This window comes from Equus caballus, chromosome X (assembly GCF_041296265.1).
Source record: "Equus caballus isolate H_3958 breed thoroughbred chromosome X, TB-T2T, whole genome shotgun sequence".
In the NCBI taxonomy this organism is placed as follows: Eukaryota; Metazoa; Chordata; class Mammalia; order Perissodactyla; family Equidae; genus Equus; species Equus caballus.
The window spans coordinates 73,940,141-73,961,202 of NC_091715.1; positions in this window are offsets into that span (position 1 = coordinate 73,940,141).

The following is a 21,062-nucleotide window of genomic DNA, read 5'->3' on the forward strand; positions in this document are numbered from 1 at the left end:
GAAACCTAAATATAGTCTTGTACACCTGAAATTTACACAGTGTTGTAAGCCAATATGACCCCAATAAAATAATAAAAAAAATAAACTTGTGTATGCAGAAAAAAATGTTCCATGCTGTAAAAAAAAAAAAAATGCAAGAAACTGAAAAATACCAAGTTACTAACTTGTGGGGATGACAATTTCTTAGACATAAAAAAGCCTGTGGCATATTTAACGTATTTAGTAGATTAAGTTTACACCTGTAAACCATTGGTCATGAGACTGGAACTGCTTTCATTCATTTGTTCAGTCATGCTTAAGTTTACTGTTAAACACATAATTTTTGAGCACTTACTATGAGCCAGGTAGTGTTCTGAGTAGTGATAATACAGTAGTGAACAAACTATGAGCCTTATTCTTATATTCTTTTATTCTCTGTTGGGGAAAAACGGAGACTAAAAGAAAATCTAAAAATGAATATTTAAATTAAAAATTGTAGTAGTTATTTAAAAAAACAAGTTCTTGTGAAAAAGACTACTGTGGTGAGATCAGGGCTACTTTGAACTGGGTAATCAGAGAAGTCTTCTCTGAAGAAACAACATTTCAAATCATATCTGAAAAACGATAAGGATCTAGGCACATCATGGATGTGGGGGTGGAGCATAAGAACATCACAGAAGGGAACAGAGTATTCCAAGGCCTTGAAATGAGAAGAAGAATGGCCATAGTGACACAGGGAAAATGTGTCACAATAAGAGTGGGGAAAGCTTCGTGGAGGAAGGAGGAATTGACCCCTTTTTTCTGTCTCACTGCTTAAACTGAAACATCTTATCAACTTCTGCCCTCAGACTGGGATTTACGCCATCAGCTCCCCTGATTCTCAGACCTCTGGACTCAGATTGAATTACATCACCCATAGGATTAGGAATCTGAAAGTGGGAATGTGAACCATCTTGTGACATTGATTTTTAACATGTAGGACAGACAAATCTGATATCCTATAGATTAATGCAAATGTGTGTGAGTAAAGTCAAAGCTGGGGTATAGATTGGAGAGACACAGTTGGTGTTGAAATATGGGAGTGAATAGGCCACATTTCCATTACCAAAATAGAGATAAGTTTAAAGAAAAATAGCCTTTGACATTTGGAAATAAGGAAACTATTTGAGAATCATGTAGGACTATTGTTAGTTATCCTTCCTCTCACTGTTGGTCAGTATTCAAAATCATTACACTTCCAACAGATGGCAAGCATGGGAAAGAAGAAAAGCGTAGCTGTCCACAAGACACTAAAGTTTTAATTCATGAATAAACGATAAACCAACCATCTGGATATTTCCAAACACCCAGATGTCATGTAAGCAAAACACATAAAGACATAGTCTGAGCAAAAATAAAAACTTTTGTGCTTTCCCTCAAGTTTTGTTTTTTTTAAAGGTTGGCACCTGAGCTAACGTCTGTTGCCAATCTTCTTTTTTCTTCTTCTTCTTCTTCTCCCCAAAGTGCCCCCAATACATTTTTGTATATTCTAGTTGTAGGACCTTCTAGCTGTGCTGTGTGGGACAGCACCTCAGCATGGCCTGATGAGCAGTGCTAAGTCTGTGCCCAGGATCCAAACCAACAAAACCCTGGGCCACTGAAGTGGAGCGTGTGAACTTAACCACTCAAACACAGGGCCAGCCCACCTCAAGTTATTTTTTTGTTCCATGGACAGAGCCTAACGTGCATTTCATGTTGAAGATTATTTTTTTACTTATTAGCAGTTCTAATATATTATTTGATGTAAATTTTATCTCAGAATTTTCATTGTCAAAGCTCTCACTTTTCCTTATTAAAACCAGTTAAGAATTTATCTTTAAATAACAAGAGAGTGTGGGTGAAGAATCACAAAACTAAGAAAGAGTAAATACAGAGTTTCAGAAGAAAACTAAATACAAATCCACTAGAAAAAATAAGGACTTAGAAATGACAACTCTATTAGCTTGAGTTTATTCCCTGGAAAGTTATTAGGTAATTAAAAGGCAACAAATAGTCACTCAAAGGCTTTATGATTTATAGGTCAAGTCACACCAATTTTGTTTTTTTCTGATTAAATACTGAGATTTGTAGATAGAAAAGTGTGGACATATGCTCAATAAATAATGGTTTTAGTAGACCTTTGGACCAGTCCAACAACATTTATTTACAAACATGTCAATAAAACACAGTTGATATTCCAGGACCACTCAGACATTTTTATTCAATGGTACATTTGTAAATTTAAGATGTGGTGTTGTACACCTGAGAAGAAAGGGTAGGAAAGGAAACCGCACACTGTATGAGGAATAATTGCAAACATGTTTAAATGTTGGTATTGTTAAAACGCACACACACACATGCACATATACATTTAGAACACATCAAAAGGAAAAAGAAAATTACTCCTTTTAAACAGCTTGTAAATCTGTAGAGTCTAGAGTAGTTGAGATTTTCAATATTTGCTCTAGATCTATTGTTAATAGGGAGAATTGTGAGAAATGATTACAAAAGAGAAATATAAGAATAAGATCAGTCTTTTTCCACGTTAGAAAACGTAAGTTTCTAGAAAATTATATATTATTTTTATTTTTATTATACTGTTTTTATTATACTATTTTTACTTTTATTACTTTTATTATATTATTTAAATTTGATTTTTTAAATCTTAAGTTTTTTGTTACACAAACAATATCTGCTTCTTTGGGAGAAAATTAGATAATGTAGATAGGCAAAAAAAAAAAAAAGAAAAAGTATCCATAATACCTTATACAGGAAAATACTTCTCTTATTATTTTGCCATTTTATTGTATGAACTTTGTGAATATTGGTGTGTTTGTGTATAGAAGACAGAAATTAGATCATATGCTTCATAATTTTATTATATTCTTGTTTCCCCATTCAGCAACTTGTTATTAACGTATTTCCAAATCAATAAAGATACTGACTCAGTTAATGTTAACAATCCAAATATCATCTATCATACCTAATAGGAATGAAATCCTGAGACACGCTGTATAAATTTAACCCTATTTTAGTACAAAAAATGTCCACTGATGAAACTGGTTTGATTAAATGGGCAACAAATTCTTTATAAAAATCACAGCCAAGATAATGAAATGGGTGACAAGAGGGTCATATGTGCATGCAAAATTTAGCAATACTGTGTATGTGTAGTAAGGAGTAGGGGCAGAGATTGAAGTAGGACATACCATGTGTGCTGGGGAAAACTCTTGCTGATTTCCAAATTGATAGAGCAGTAGAAGACAGGATAATAATGGCGGACATGCAAAGAACAAGAATTGCCCTGGTGCCAATCAGTGCAGAGAAAAGAACAAAGGTGCAGCTAAAGAGAAAGCCACAGGTGCTGACTGGGAAGCTAAACTAGCTAGAAGTGCATACTACAGAAGCCACTTGTGAAGAAGTTACTTATGGTTCAACTTTGATTTAGATGTGTTTCATGGAATGGTTTCTGCTTAAGTTCTTGCATACTCTATTTCTTGAGGATACTGATAGTCCTTTTGGAAACATATGCTAAACCTAAAGATTGTGATGGGTTTGAAGGTAAAAATGACTATCTATACCTTGATCCCCCCTTCTTCTTCTAGCCTGCACCTCAAACAAATACCAAATTCTTCGGACTTTCCATTTCTAATGCTACTGCCTTGCTTCAGAAACTTACCATTTCTCACCTGAATAATTGTAACAGTTTTCTAGATGGAAATCTCTGCCTCCAGCATTGTCCTTCATTACTTTCTTTATAAGCATTTCAAAGAGCTATTTACCTATTAGTATATGAACCATCTGTATGTAGAATATATTGCAGATACTTCACCAGCAGATTGCTTTCAATTTTTATAGTGCATTTTGACAATGGAAATCTAAAATTATATTGTATTAAACCTACCAATTTTTAGCTTTGTCTCTCCACCTGCCTCCCTATCCTGCCCAGTGATTTTATGCTAGAAAGTGCTTCTTACTGCCAAGGTCAGATAAATATAAACATAATTTCTTCCACTATGCTTCACTTTTAAACTATGTTTCACTTTTAAACACTTAATGCTTTGATTTACCTATAAGTTTTATGTCACTTTTTTTACCTATTCAATCTCATGATGAAACTGAACCACATATACAGCAATATTTTGGCCAAGGAGAGATTTCGTAGCAAGAAGGTCAAAACTAAACTCAGGTTGGTCAGGTTATTAGACTGTTGTACTTAAATAGTCCCTTTCAGTGAATCGTACGATATGGAGAAACACCTAAACAGAATATTTTGTATGTTTTTACCATTAGGTTTTGCCCTATTTTTTTAGTAATTTAATAGAGAAAGAATGACAGTACATTTTATAACTATCTAGAGGTTGGTACTGACAGACACAATAAATTCGACAATATAATGGTATAAAATAGTGATGCAGAAATTGTTTTTGACAACAATATACACAAATCACAGTAAAAATAACACATTTGATTCTTTAGAATATAATTTTTAAGTAACGTCTCAATTAAACCATAAATTGTGAACTCCTTATGGTCACTGACCATGTTAAAGTTAAGTGAAACATGGTCAGTGACCATAAGGAGTTCACAATTTTTTTTTTTTAAAGATTTTATTTTTTCCTTTTTCTCCCCAAAGCGCCCCAGTACATAGTTGTATATTTCTCGTTGTGGGTTCTTCTAGTTGTGGTATGTGGGACGCCGCCTCAGCGTGGTCTGACGAGCAGTGCCATGTCCGCGCCCAGGATTCGAACCAACGAAACACTGGGACGCCTGCAGCGGAGCGCGCGAACTTAACCACTCGGCCATGGGGCCAGCCCCAGGAGTTCACAATTTTTTATTTAGCTTTACATCCCTAGCCTCATGGCACATAATAGGCACTCAGGAAATATTGAATTAATGAGGTCCTGGAATAATTTACATAAGAAAAACACTTAAAATACATCTACAAGTAGAACATACTACTAATAAAATAATTATGCAAATTGATTAATCTATATGGAGAGATCTTTTTTTTTAGTTTTATTAGTATTTTGAATATTTCTTTTTTATAAAGATTTCCATTAGTTCAGGAGAGAGAGTTCTATATGGGTAATAATATAATTATGCACTCTAATTTTAATTGTTAATTCTGATAATTAAACGCACTTCATTCTGAACATAGCACAGGCATATTGTTGGAAACTAATTAGACTGATTTCATTGATAAGATGGCTTTGATTTAGTGTATAAAAGGAGCACACTAAGTTGAAAAGTCATAAAACAGAAAATCTTTGATTCTCTTAAATTCCGTATACTCATGCACGCCAGAGGTTCTTAACCAATGTTCACTGTTAATAGTTTATGGCACTTTTCCAGCTAGACTGGACAAGGTGACCTTTAAATATATCATCAAGAAATTCAATTTGACAATACAACAAATAATTGAAATGACAGAATGAGCAGTTTTGGAGAATGAGTCCATACTTTTTTTAGTTATAGAAGTGCATAATTATTATAGCTTTTCAGAGACACTGTTTCTAAAAAACAATGAAGAACATGAAATTAATTCTGAAATAGAAAAGCAGAGATCTTTAATATGTATTGCCTTTCCTGATTATAAAAGCAATACATGTTCATCGACAAACTAAAATAGAAAATTTTCAAAGTACAAAGTGTAAGTTTCCCCACACTGGCCAGTTCACCACCACCATTTTTTTTTATTGTTAATTAATTTTTTTATTGCAATAACATTGGATTATAACATTATATAACTTTCAGGTGTACATTGTAATATATTTCAAATTCTGTGTAGATTACATCATGTTCATCACCCAAAGACTAGTTGCAATCCATGCCCACACACATGTGCCTGAACACCCCTTTCCCCCTCCCTCCCACCTACCCTTCTGGTAACCAATAATCCAATCTGTGTTGCTATGTGTTTGTTTATTGTTATTTTTATCTTCTACTTATGAATGAGATCATATGACATTTGGCTTTCTCCCTCTGAATTATTTCACTTAGCGTAATACCCTCAAGGTCTATCCATGTTGTCACAAATGGCCGGATTTCATCACCTCTTACAGCTGAGTAGTATTCCATCGTGTATATATACCACCTCTTCTTTATCCATTTGTCCCTTGATGGGCGCCTAGGTTGCTTCCAAGTCTTGGCTATTGTGAAGAATGCTGCAGTGCACATAGGGGTGCATGTATCTTTATGCATTTGTGTTTTCAAGTTCTTTGGATAAATACCCAGCAGTGGAATGGCTGGATCATATGGTAGATCTATTCTTAATTTTCTGAGGAAACACCATACTATTTTCCATAGTGGCTGCACCAATTTGCACCCCCACCAGCAGTGTATGAGGGTTCCCTTCTCTCCACATCTTCTCCAACACTTGTTGTTTCCTGTCTTGTTAATTATATATAGCCATTCTGACTGGAGTGAGGTGATGTCTCATTGTAGTTTTGATTTGCATTTCCCTGATAGCTAATGATGTTGAATATCTTTTCATGTGTCCATTTGCCATCTACATATCTTCTTTGAAGAAATCTCTGTTCAGCTCCTTTGACCAGTTTTTAATTGGGTTGGGTTTAATTGGGTTAGTTTTTTTGTTGTTGATATGTATAAGTTCATTGTATATTTTTGATATTAACCCCTTATCTGATATATGTCTTGCAAATATCTTCTCCCAATTGTTAGGTTGTCTTTTCAATCTGTTGATGGTTTTCTTTGCTGTGCAGCAGCTTTTTAATTTGATGTAGTCCCATTTGTTTATTTATTCCATTGTTTCTCTTGCTGGTCAGACGTGGTATTTGAAAAAACGCCGCTAAGACCAATGTCAAAGAGTGTACCGCCTGTTTTCTTCTAGAAGCTTCGTAATTTTAGATATTACATTCAAGTCTTTAATCCATTCTGAGTTGATTTTTGTGCAAGGTGTAACATAATGTTGTACTTTCATTCTTTTGCATGTGGTTGTCCAGTTTTTCCAACACCATTTATTGAAGAGACTCTCCCTTCTCCCTTGAATTTGCTTGGCTCCCTTGTCAAAAATTAGCTGTCCATATATGTGTGGGTTTATTTATGGGCTCTCGATTCTGTTCCATTGATCTGTGTGTCTGTTTTTGTGCCAGTACCATGCTGTTTTGGTTACTATAGCTTTGTAGTATTATTTGAAATCAGGGAGTGTGTTCTTTTTTCTCAGGATTCCTTTGACTATTCAGGGTCTTTTGTTGTTCCATATAAATTTTAGGATTCTTTGTTCTATTCCTGTGAAAATGTTGTTGAAACTTTGATTGGGATTGCATTGAATTTGTAGATGGCTTTAGGAAGTATGGACATTTATCTATGTTAATTCTGCAGATCCCAGAAAACAAAATATCGTGTCATTTCTTTGTACTTTCTTCAGTTTCTTTCAACAAAGTTTTACAGTTTTTGATGTACAGATCTTCCACCTCTTTGGGTAAGCTTATTCCTAGATATTTTATTATTTTGTTGCAACTTTAAATGGGATTGTATTCTTAATTTCTCTTTCTGCTACTTTGTTTCAATGTATAGAAATACAACTGATTTTTGTATGTTGATTTTATATCCTGCAACTTTGCTGCATTCATTTATTATTTCTAAAAGTTTTTTAGTGAATTCTTTAGGGGTTTCTCTATATAAAATCATGTCATCTGCAAATAATCACAGTTTCACTTCTTCTTTTCCAATTTGGATCTATTTTATTTCTTTTTCTTGTCTGATGGCTCTGTCTAGGAAATCCAATAATATGTTAAACAAGAGTGGTGAAAGTGGGCATCCTTTTCTGATTCCTGTTCTTAGAGGGATAGCTTTCAGTTTTTCTCCATTGAGAATGATATTAGCTGTGGGTTTATCATATATGATCTTTATTATGTTGAGGTATTTTCCTTCTATACCAATTTTATTTAGAGTTTTATCATAAATGGATGCTGAATCTTGTCAAATGCTTTCTCTGCATCTATTGAGATGATCATGTGATGTTTATTCTTCATTTTGTTAATGTGGTGTATGACATTGATTGATTTACAGATGTTGAACAATCCCTGTATCCCTGGAATAAATCCCACTTGATCACGGTGTATGATCTTTTCAATGTTTTATTGTAATTGATTTGCTAGTACTTTGTTCAGGATTTTTGCATCTATGTTTGTCAGTGATATTGGCCTGTAATTTTCTATTTTTGTGTTGTCCTTATCTGGTTTTCATATCAGGACAATGTTGGCTTCATAGAATGAGTTAGGAAGCTTCCCCTCCTCTTCAGTTTTGTGGAAGGATTTGAGAAGGATAGGTGTTAGTCTTCTTTGGATGTTTGGTGGAATTCACCAGGGAAGCCGTCTGACCCAAAACTTTTATTTTTGGGGAGGTTTTTGATGACTGTTTCAATCTCCTTCGTGGTGATTGTTCTATTCAGATTCTCTATTTCTTCTCAATTCAGTTTTGGAAGATTGTATGGTTCTAAGAATTTATCCATTCCTTCTAGATTACCCAATTTGTTGGTGTATAGCTTTTCATAATATTCTCTTATAATCTTTTGTATTTCTGAGATGTCCCTTGTAATTTCTCCTCTTTCATTTCTGATTTTATTTATTTAAGCCTTCTCTCTTTTTTTTGTGAGTCTAGCTGAAGGTTTGTCAATTTTGTTTATTTTTTTTAAATAACCAACTCCTGGTTTCATTGATTTTTTTCTACTGTTTTTTTAGTCTCTATTTCATTTATTTCAACTATGATTTTTAGTAATTCCTCCCTTCTGCTGTTTTTGGGCTTTTCTTCTTTGTCCAGTTCCTTTAGGTGCACTGTCAGATTAGTAATTTGATGTTTTTCTTGTTTGTTGGGGAATGTCTGTATTGCTATAAACTTCCCTCTTAGAACTGCTTTTGCTCTATCCCATAAATTTTGTCATATCATGTTTTCACTTTCATTTGTCTCCAGGAATTTTTTGATTTCTCCTTTGATTTCTTCATTAACCCAACTATTGTTCAGTAGCATTTTGTTTAATCTCCACATTTTTTGGCTTTCTGATTTTCTTCCTGTAGTTGATGTCTAGTTTCATACCTTTCAGTCAGAAACGATGCTTGATACTATTTCTATCTTCTTAAATTTATAGTGACTTGTTTTATGGCCTAATATGTGATTAGTCCTGGAGAATGGTCCATGTGCATTTGAAAAGAATGTGTATTCTGCGTCTTTTATATGGAATATTCTATATATATCTACTAAGTCCATCTGGTCTAATGTGTCATTTAAGGCCAATGTTTCCTTGTTGATCTTCTGTTGGGATAATCTGTCCATTGGTGTAAGTGGAGTATTAAAGTCCCCTACTATTATTGTGTTACTGTCTATTTCTCCTTTTATATCTGTTCTAATTGCTTTATATATTTAGATGCTCCTATATTGGCTGCATACATATCTATAAGTGTTATATCCTCGTGTTAGATTATTCCCTTTATCATTATGAAGTGCCATTCTTTGTCTCTTGTGACAGTTTTTGCTGTAAAGTCTATTTTATCTGATATAAGTATTGCTACCCTAGCATTCTTTTTTTCACTTTCAGTTTGTGAGTTTCTGTAGGTCTGAAGTGTGTCTCTTGTATTTAAGTGTTATAGGTCTTGTATTTTTATCCATTCAGCCACCCGATGCCTTTTTACTGGAGCATTTAAGCCATTGACAGTTAAAGTAGTTATTGATTGGGGCTGGCCTAGGGGCTGAGTGGTTAAGTTCGCGTGCTCTGCTGTGGCAGCCCAGGCTTTCACCGGTTCAGATCCTGGGCGCGGACATGACACCCCTCGTCAGGCCACATTGAGGAGTCATCCCACATGCCATAACTAGAAGGACCCACAACTAGGATATACAACTATGTGCTGAGGGATTTGGGGAGATAAAGCAGGGAAAAGAAAGATTGGCAACAGCTGTTAGCTCAGGTGTCAATCTTTAAAATAAATAAATAAATAAATGAAATAGCTATTGATAAACATATATTTATTGCCATTTTGTTGCTTTTTTTCTGGGCATTTTAGTGTTTCTTCTCTGTTCCTTTCTTCTCTTGCTCTCTTCCCTTGTAGTTTGATGGCTTCCTTTAGTATAATGTTTGGGTTCCTGTTTCTTAATCTTTTGGGTGTTTATTATAGGTTTCTGGTTTGTGATTACCATGAAGTTCAAATATAATATTCTACATATACAGCAATCTTTATTGAGTTGATAGTCTCTTTAGCTTGACCTCTTTCTAAAACTTCTACTCTTTTACTCCCCTCCTCCCATATTTTATGTTTTTGAAATCATATCTAATCTCTTATTCTGTATGTCTCTATCCATTACCCTCTTATCATTGAAATAGGTAATTTTAGTACTTTCATCTTTCAACCTTCATATTATCTTCATAGGTGGTTGATCTGTTGCCTGTACAGTATTTTTGCCTTTATCAGTGATTTTATTGCCTTTTAAAAATAATTTTCTTATTCCAATTTGTGTGCTTCTCTTTCCCACTTAAATAAGTTCCTTCAGCATTTCTTGAAGAACTGGTTTCTTGGTGATAAACTCCTTTAAATTTCCTTGTCTGGGGAATCTCTTTATCTCTCCTTGCATTCTGAATGATAACCTTGCCAGATAGAGTATTCTTGGCTGTAGATTTTTCCGGGTCAGCACTTTAAATATGTTGTGCCACTCTCTTCCAGCCTGTAGGGTTTTGGCTGAGAAGTCTTCTGATAGCCTTATGGGCTTTCCTTTGTATGTCACTTGTTGCCTTTCTCTTGCAGCTTTTAGGATTCTCTCTTTATCTTTAATTTTGGACATTTTAACTATAATGTGTCTTGGTGTAGGCCTCTTTGGGTTTATCTTTTTTGGTGCTCTCTGCGTTTCTTATAATTGAATATCTGTTTCCTTCCTTAGTATAGGAAAGTTTTCAGCTATTATTTCTTCAAATAGATTCTCTGCCTCTTTGTCTCTCTCTTCTCCTTCTGGGACACCTATGATACTAATGTTAGTGCACTTGATATTGTCTTAGAGTTCCCTTAGACTGACCTCATTCTTTTTAATTCTTTTTTCTTTTATCTGTTCAGTTTAGGTGATTTCCTCTAAGCTTTTGTCCAGCTTGCTAATCCATTCTTCTGTATCACCTACTCTGCCATTGAGTCCCTCTAGTGAATTTTTCATTTTCAGTATTGTATTCTTCATCTCTGATCGATTCTTTTTTATATTTTCCAGTCCTTTGTTGATGTTTTCACTGTGTTCGTCCAGTCTTCTCCTAAGATCTGTGAGCATCCTTATGAATTTTTTCTGAACACTTTGTCAGGTAGATCATTTATTTCTGTTTCATTTAGTTCCTTTTCTGGTGTTTTGTCCTATTCCCTTGCTTGAAACATATTCCTTTGCCTCCTCATTATGCCTCTTTCTCTGTGCTTATATCTATGTATTAGATGAGTGAGCCATAGCTCCTGGTCTTGGAGAAGTGGCCTATGTAAGAGACACCTTTGAGGCCCAGCAGTGTGCTTCCCTCTCATCACCAGTCCAAATGTTCTAGGAGTGACCTCTGTGTGGGCTACGTGTGTCCTTCTGATGTGGCAGGGTTGCTCCTACTGCAGGTACCCAGGGATACTAGACTTTCCCTCCTTGGCCTCCTGTTTGTAAATCAGGTTTGGGGAGCCCCGGCACCATTGGCTAAAAGGTCTAATAGTACACTCCTGTTGCAGTTTTTCTGTTAAGTGTTAAGCACCCAGTGTGGCTGATTGCTAGGTTCAGGGGCTTACAATTGCTGTAGGCCTCAGACCTGCAAGGCTGTAGTCAGTTCTGTTAGGATTGCAACTGAGTGGGGCTGGCCCCAGGTATGGGAGTACCCAATTGTTTCAGGCTTTGGAAGGTGGGTCAATCCCCTTTGTGGCTGTTTGTGAAGCACAGCTCTTCTGCCACTGATAAGACCCACCTCCACAGGTCCACATACACTATCAACACAGTCCTTGCCCATGCACACTTCCTGACCCTCTGGAGCATACCCAGTCGCCCCACTGCAGAGGCCCCCATGCTCTCCACTAACGCTTCCCACAGTTCACCTGGTCCTCAAACAGGCCCTGCTCCACAGAGGCAGACACACTCACTGGCCTGTAGAGGATTGAAGCATCCAGTCTATGTAGGCCAAGTAGCCTGAGGGCTTGCTGTTGGGTGGGGCCAGTCCCTAGGGTGGGTTGCCTGCCCTGGCTGAACTGGATTAAATCTGTGCTCTAGTGGGTGGGGTAGACACCCTGGCTATCAGGCCAGGGGAAGAATTCCAATGGTGTCTGCCAGCTTCTGTGTCAGCACACCTGTGTTAGGTTACAACAATGGCTGCCACCAATGACTCAGTCTCCAGAGAGGTCTCACCTCTCACCGAGATGCACCCTGGGCCTGCCTGGTGAGTTTCTTTTCACCAAAGGACTGTGTGCATTTCTTTCTGGTGATTTTACATTGTTCTCTGAGATGGATGAAGTTGTGTGTGGGCCCTTTAGGAGCTGGCTTCTTTTGGCTTAGGTGTGATAGCTTTTCTGAGTGTATTCCTCATTGTATTTAATAGCCAACAAAGCCAGATATTATGACACTTGTCTCATTTGTGCTGAGTGTGAAGGATGCTTATAGTGTTAATTTGCCCCCACTAAGGTCTCTACTTCTCCAGGGAAGGCTGTGTATCTTAGGATGGCTCCCACTCAGCTGTGAAGCTCTGTGGCTTGAGACGGTGGCTTTTTTCTCTACAGAAGGAATTTCTGCCTCTTCAACCTCAGGACTGTCCCTTGTTGTGGGAGTTCTGTTTATCTAGTTTTCTGTTCTCTCTCCTGGGTAATTTTTTGAAGAATAGTTGTAACCTGGTTGTGTTTGTGGGAGGAAGTGAGTTGAGAGTCCTCTTACACTGCCATCTTGACAAGATCTCTTCACCATCATTTCTAAACAAACATTTTGTTGTATGTTTTAAACTAGAGGGGAAGAGAAAATCTCCACTCCCTTCCCACCCTTCTCCTTGATCCTCCTCAAAGAGGCCGGAATATATATCTAGTCAGAGTCCAAGACACTTTGCACCACAAGGCCATACCAGTTAGTAGAGCTATTCTCTTATGCTTCCTCCTTCCTAGTGACTGGTGCTGTATAAAAGGTCAGGATGATATCTGATCTTCTCTTCCCTCTTCCCTTCCCTCTTCCCTCTTCCTTCAATCATCTGCTGAAATTCTCTTCTTACTAATTTCCTATTACTCCATGTGGCCTACTAGACTATCAGTAAAATCCCAAGACTCTGGTATGGATTTAGAGAAATAAAGAGGCTGGGGTACATGTTCCATATGAACTCACTAGATTCCTAATAATAAAATGATACTTTATTTTTGGTGTTGCAAATCTAATGGTCTGGAGAATTTGAACGGCATCAAGTTTAAGATATGAGTTGTTCTCTTATTCTTGTATATTGTTTTCAGGAACTGTGGAGGAGGAGGAGAATTCCTCTACCCATTCTAGGTTCTTCTATTTGAGCTATGAATTAAATTAACATGAGGCGGAATAACAGGAGAAAATCCAACAAACTTTATAACATGTATACATGGGAAAAAACCAAGAAAACTGGGTAACTCAACAAAGCGGCCAAGCTGCCAGCTTAAATATCATCTTCAGCTAAAGACAAAGGAAAGTGTTGGGGTTAGTGGTTTGGGGCTTCAAAGGGGAAGACGGCAATTCACATGGAAATGGAAAAGCAAATTTTTGATAAACATAACTTTGATAAGAATGGGCTCAGCAAGGACACCCCCAGTCTTCTGATACCCAGGGTTGTCTATGGTGATGGTCTGTGCTTGGGACAGGCCTTTTATCTTAAATACTTTTAGGCAACTAGGAGGAATGTCAATGTTTCTTTCAGAGTCTTTTCTTCCTAAAAATAATCAAGGCAAAGCAGGGAGACACATTTTGGGGTGGCCAATTCTGATCCCTCCACAGAACTCTTTACATATTAAAGATATTAAACCTTTAACACATGTACCACAGCTTTCTTTCTTCTGAATTACTCAACTTTTGTTAGCTTTTTATTCTAGCAATTTGAAGTTATTCTAGTCTTATTCTTGTAGGGGATAATTTTAAATACAAAAAGAATTTATTATCTTCTAGCAAGATCAAGGATAACATAGTATTTATTGATAGACTCTTTATACGATGGAAATTTAACATGCTTTTTTCCCCAAACCCCTATTTAACATCCATTTTAAATATAGATGATGATGATGATGATGATGATGGTGATGATAAATGTTTATTTAGTATGTCATGTGTCCTCTCTTCAAAGACTTATTTTTGACATTAGCATGAAGTTTTATAATCATATTAATGATTATATAAACATTAATTTAATTTTTTATGGTTTCATTGTTTACAACTTTTCAACTCAAACTTTGGCATACTTGAGCTTTTTAATTTTGTCTAAAGTTTTACTGGGTTTGAGTTTAACTTTCTGGAATACTGGGAATGTGTATTTTCTGAAACTATCTTTCTTTTTCACCACCTAAAGACTAGTTACTATCCATCACCACAGATATATGCTTAATCACTCCTTTTGCTCTCCTTCTCCCCTTCCGCCACTGGTAACCACTAATCCAATCTGCGTCTCTGTGTGTTTGTTTGTTGTTATTTTTACTTCTATTGATGAGTGAGATAATATGGTATTTGACTTTCTTCCTCTGAATTATTTCACTTAGCATAATACTCTCAAAGTCTATCCATGTTGTCACAAATGGTCAGATTTCATCTTTTTTATGGCTGAGTAGTATTCCATTGTGTATATATACCACATCTTCTTTACTCATTTGTCCCTTGATGGGCACCTAGGTTGATTCCAAGTCTTGGCTGTTGTGATTAATGCTGCAATGAACATGGGGTACATACATCTTTATGCATTCATGTTTTTCATGTTCTTTGACTAGATACCCAGCAGTGGAATAGTTGGGTCATATGGTAGATCTATCCTTAATTTTTTGAGAAATCTCTATACTGTTTTCCACAGTGAATACATCAGTTTGCACTTCTACCAGCAGTGTATGAGTGTTCCCTTCTCTCCACATCCTCTCCAACACTCATTATTTCTTGTCTTGTTAATTATAGCCATTCTGACAGGCATGAAGTGATATCTCATTGTAGTTTTGATTTCCTTTCCCTAATAATTTGTGATATTGAACATCTTTTCATGTGCCTCTTAGTCACCTGTATATCTTCTTTGGAAAAATGTCTGTTCAGATATTTTGCCCATTTTTTAATTGGGTTGTTAATTTTTTTTGTTGCTGGATACCAAATCAACATATAAAAATCAGTTGCATTTCAGGGCCAGCCAAATGGCAGAGTCATTAAAGCACCCCACATACAATCTTCCTCTACTTTTTTTGTGGGTTGCTGCCACAACATGGCTGATGAGTGGTGTATGTCCATGTCTTGGATCCAAACCTGTGAACCCAGGCCATTGAAGTGGAGCATGCAAACTTTACCACTATGCCATGTGTGCAGCCTCCTGCGTTTTTTGTTTTTAATTGAGCATTTATATGATTAAATATTCTCTACTTTCCTGGCATATCAGTTGTACTTCTTCTTTTTATTATTTGTAGTGGTTACCCTAGAGTTTGGAATATATATTTACAAGTAATGCAAGTCCACTTTCAAATAACACTATACCACTTCATGGGTTGTTTGAGTACCTTACAATAACAAAATAATCCTGATTCCTCCCTCTCATCCCTTACATCATTATTTTAATTCATTTCACTTATATTAAGCATATATATATATCTGTTCTTGCATATTATCTACCTTATCCATTAGAGCACTTAACATATTAATCATAATGGTTTTAAATTCCTAATCTGATAACTTCGACATCCCTGCCATATCTGGCACTGATGCTTAGTCTGTCTCTTCAAATTGTGGATGTTTTTCCCCTTTTGGTATGCCTTGTAGATTTTTCTTGATTTCTGGACATGAGGAACTGGGTAAAAGGAGTTGTTTTAAATAGGCCTTTATTTTTGTGGTGATGAGGTGTGGAGGCAGGGAAAACATTTATAGTCCTATGATTAGGTATCAGTCTTTTAGTAAGCCTATGCCTCTGGACTGTGAACTTCACAAGTGTTTCACAGGTTTTTCTACCCCTTTAGGGGAGAAAGGATTGCCAGTTTGGGCTGAAGTTGGGCTTTTCTGTCCCACAGGACATTTAGGCTCTGATAATTCTGATAACACCCCAGCAGGTTAAGCTTTTATTAACTAGTTTCCCATAAGGGTAGGCCTTGTTAAGAAGAACAAGGTGCTCTGGTGTATTTTAAAATGGTTCCTTTTCCCCTCCTGCTAGAAGCCTGAGGGAATTTTTCTCATCTATTGACTGTGAGAATTTTTATTGTGGAATATTTCCTATGAAGTGAAATATTTAAAATATATTAAGAAAAATGACACTAACCTAGAATTTTGTACCCTGTGAAATAATCCTTCAAAAGTGAAGGAGAAATAAAGACTTTATTGAGTTCCTGGAGGTGAATCTCACAATATTTTATTGTGGGGGCCTCCTGTGACTGGATCCTTCTGGAGTTTTTGACTCTCAGAGTTGTCCACACTAAGCCTCCAGCAATACACCAATTACAGCTCAGGTTTTCATAACTGGGCACTGATTCCCACGGCAGTTTCTGCTCATGACTCTCCTCTGGTAAGTTGTGACTCCCTATATTATCCTGTCTGTCTCTCTAATCATGGGAACAGTGGTTTTCCCTCTCTCTTCCCCTCTCTTATAGATCCAAGAAAATTTTTTGATTTTTCAGACTGCTCAGCTTTTTCCTTGTTGTTGGGGTGGAGTGGCAACTTCTCAGCTCTTTACATGTGGAACCAGTAATCAGAAATTCGCTTGTCACATATTTTAAGTGGGCTATTTGCTTTCTTATTGTTGAGTTTTTAGTTATCTGTAAATTTTGGATAACACATCTTTATCACATGAAAATATTTTCTCAGAGTCTTAGGCTTGTCTTCTCCTTCTCGTGATATTATCTTTCACAGAGCAGAAGTTTTTCACTTTAATGAAATCCAGCTTATCAATTATTTCTTTCATGAATTGTGACGTTAGTGTTTTATCTGAATATTCATTACTATACCAAAGTCATCTAGGTTTCCTCTTTTGTCCTCTTCTAGGAGTTTTATAGTTTTGCATTTTCCATTATGTCTGTGATTCATTTTGATTTATTTAGGTCCCTAACTCAGGTTGTGTTAATTTTTGTGAAGGGTGTAAACTCTGTCTAAATTCAGTTTTTTCATGTGGATATCCAGTTGTTTCAGAACCATTTATTGAAAAGAGTATCTTTTCTCCATTGTATTGCCTTTGTTCTTTTGTCACAGATCAGTTGACTGTATTTATGTAAGTCTATTTCTGAGCTCTCTATTCTACATCATCAATTTGTATATTCTTTCACCAATAGCTGACTGTCTTGATTACTGTAGCTCTGTAGTTAAGTCTTGAAGTCAGGAAGTGTCAGTCCTCCAACTTTGCTCTTTTCCTTCAATATTGTGTTGGCTATTCTGAATCTTTTGCCTCTCCATATACACTTTTGAATAAGTTTATTGATATCCACAAAATAACTTGCTGGGATTTTGATTGAGATTACATTGAATGTATACATCAAGATGGGATGAACTTATACCACAACAAGATTGAGTCTTCCTATCCATGAGTTCTTCTTTCATATCTTTGATCAAAATTTTGTAGCTTTCCTTATTTAGGTTGTGTACATATTTTTTAGATTTATACCCAAGTATTCCATTTTTGAAGGTGCTAATGTAAATGGTATTGTGTTTTTAATTTCGAATTTGCCTTGCTCATTTCTGGTATGTAGGAAAGTGATTGACTTTTGTATATTAACCTTGTAACCCACAGCTTTGTTATAATTGCTTATTAGAGCTGAGAGTTTTTTTGGTCAATTCTTTCAGATTTTCTACACAATCACATCATCTGCGAACAAAGTGTTATTTCTTTCTTCTCAGTCAGTATACATTTTATTTCCCTTTCTTGCCTTATTGCATTAGATAGATATGATGTTGAAAAGCAGTGGTGACAGTGGACATTCTTACCTTGTTCCTGACCGTAGTGGGAAAGCTTTGGGTTTCTCACCATTAAGCAACGTGTTAGCTATAGTTTTTTTTTTCAATAGATATTCTTTATCAAGTTGAGAAGTTCTCTATTTCTAGCTTACTAAGTGCTTTTTAAATGATGAATGGATGTTATATTTTGTCAAATGCTTCTTCTGCATCAATTAATATGATCATGTGATTTTTTTCTCTAGCGTGTTAATGTGATGAATTGCATTAATTGATTTTCAAATGTTGAACCAGCCTTGTGTTCCTGAGATAAATCCCACTTGGTTGGGATGTATAATTCTTTTTCTACGTTGTTGGATTCAATTTGCCAATATCTTGTCGAGGATTTATGCATTTATGTTCATGAGAGATATTGGTTTTCTTTTCTTGCAATGTCTTTGTTTTTTTTTTATTATGATAATGGTGACATCATAGAATGATTTAGAAAGTATTACCTCTTCTTCTGTCTTCTGAAAGAGACTGTAGAGAATCGGTGTAATTTTTTTCTTAAATGTTTGGTAGATTTGCTAGTGAACCCATCTGAGCCTGGTGCTTTCCGTTTTGGAACATTATTAATTCTTGATTCAATTACTTCAATACTTATAGACTTATTCAGACTTTCTATTTCTTCTTGTATGAGTTTCTGCAGATTGTGTCTTTCAAGGAATTGGTCCATTTCACCTAAGTTATCAAATTTGTGGGCATCAAGTTGTTCATAGGATTTCATTATTATCCATTGAATATCTGTGGCATCCGTAGTCATGTGTCCACTTTGATTTCTGATATTAGTATTTTGTGTTCTCTCTGTTTTTTCCTTTTTTAGCCTCAGTAGAGGTTTATAGAATTTATTGCTTTTTTCAGATAAGTCATTTTTCCTTCCTTCTCTGTTGTTTTTATTGTGATTTGATTTGTCAAATGGTTGGCAGTTTGGTTTGGGGCTTTCCTAAGGACACATCTCTTGGATTTATTTATCCATTCTACTATTTTCTGTTTCCCTAATTTCTGATTTCTAATTTTATCTTTATTATATCAATATTCCTACATTCCTTACCATCACCTTGTGTTTGTTTATAATTCTTTGAATTTATTGACTTTTATTTCTTGCTAATTACTAAGTACTATTTAATGAAGACGAAAGGTATTTTAATTTGTTACTTATTATATCTATGCTTTGTTCATCAGTTTTAATTCAAAGTAGTATTCTCATTGTCCAAGTAATAATTACAGTTTTCAGGTTTTTTGTTACAAGAATAATTTACCATCTCTTACTTAGCTTATAGTTCAAGTGCATTTCACTGGAGAATGCAGCATAAATAGTTTTATTCTGGAAATAAATTGAGGGTTTTCTCGGTGATCTAATAATTATCTGTTTTCATAAGTGCTCCATTGATGCTTGAAAAAACTATATCTCATCTTCCATATTTAGGATACATAAAATACAGTACATAAATATGTATTATGTATATTTATATAATAACTTATGAAGTACAAAAGTTCACGTAAAATAAAATTTAAACCCCAAATTTAAATATTGGAAGACACTCTAGACTAATTCATTTTCTACCTATTTCATCTACAAAAGGCTGAGAGTTGTATTTAAAACACACACGTGTGTGCAAACTTATATTTTCTTATTTAGCTATAACGCAATAGATACACTCTCTACTGAGTAGTCCCAAGGTTAAATAAGATAATTATTTCACTCTTATTTTTCTTTAGCTTATCTCCTAGCTAATTCTTCATTTTGTTTGGGCCCATAAGATAATCTAGGATTTGTGTCCATCCTTATTATTGTTAAATTATTATTTTTTAAGGGTTCTGGTTCAAGATAGTGATGCAGGAGGATTCTGAACTTACTTCCTCCCACAGACACACCAAATTTACAGCTGCATATGGAACAATTTTCTCTGAAAAAAACCCGAAAAGCTAGTTGAGTGACTCCTACATGCTGAATGAACAAGAAAAAAACCCACATCAAGCAAGTAGGAGAGGCTGAGACACAATCTCACTATAAATCTCACCCTTGGTACAGCAACCCACAATCAGGAAGGAACTCACAAACTTGAACTTCTTCTTGAGGAGCAAAGGATTTGAATCCTACATATGGCACCCAAATTTTAAACCTTCACCTGAGAGATGAGCTCACAAAACATTTCGCTTTGAAAACAAATGGGGCTTGCATCCACAAGACCCACAAGACTATGAGTAACTAAGAAACGCTTCTTAAAGTGCTCACATGCATGGGCTCATCCACCCCATGACCCAGCACAGAGGTAGCTGATTGAAAAGTGCCCAGACGTTCTGTGAAAGAGGCTTATTTGTTTATATTAAAGCATCAGACTGAGGGGCAGGCATGTGTTGAACATACGTGTAGGATACTACTGAAATATTCTCCAAAGATGGAGACTACTAGGCACCATCTTTGCGCTCTCTTTATGCCTCACTCCAGCTCACTGGTATCTCCCAGAAAGGAACTTGCCTGGGGCCCCAATTTTTGTGGCTGCTGCCCAGGGGACACCTCTAACATCGCTTGTGCTAGTGGGTCCCCCAAGACTTTAACAAACAGAGAAAGACTTCTTAACCAGCTACCACCTGCAGGGCACAGCGAGGGGCAACAGACTTAAGTGCCTAGTCTTTCTGTGAAAGAAATCTATTAGTATATCTTCATAGTTGCAGCCTGAGGGACAGGCTTCTAATAAAACACACACATAAGGGCCAACTGTAACCCTATCCAGAGGGTGGGTGTTATCTTTATGCTCTCCATCTGCCATGCTCCAGAGCACCAATAGCTCTGGAAGCAGAGCTTGTACAGGCATCTGGTGTCCCAGTTTTGTGGCCGCTGCTCAAGTGGTGCCTCTTTATCCCCTGATTCTGGTAGCCAGTGATAATTATGTGCACAAGTTATATGGAATGATAACAAAGAAAGAAACAGTTCTTAACTGCCTATCACTCCAGAGATCAGTGGAGAGGGAGCAGAAAGA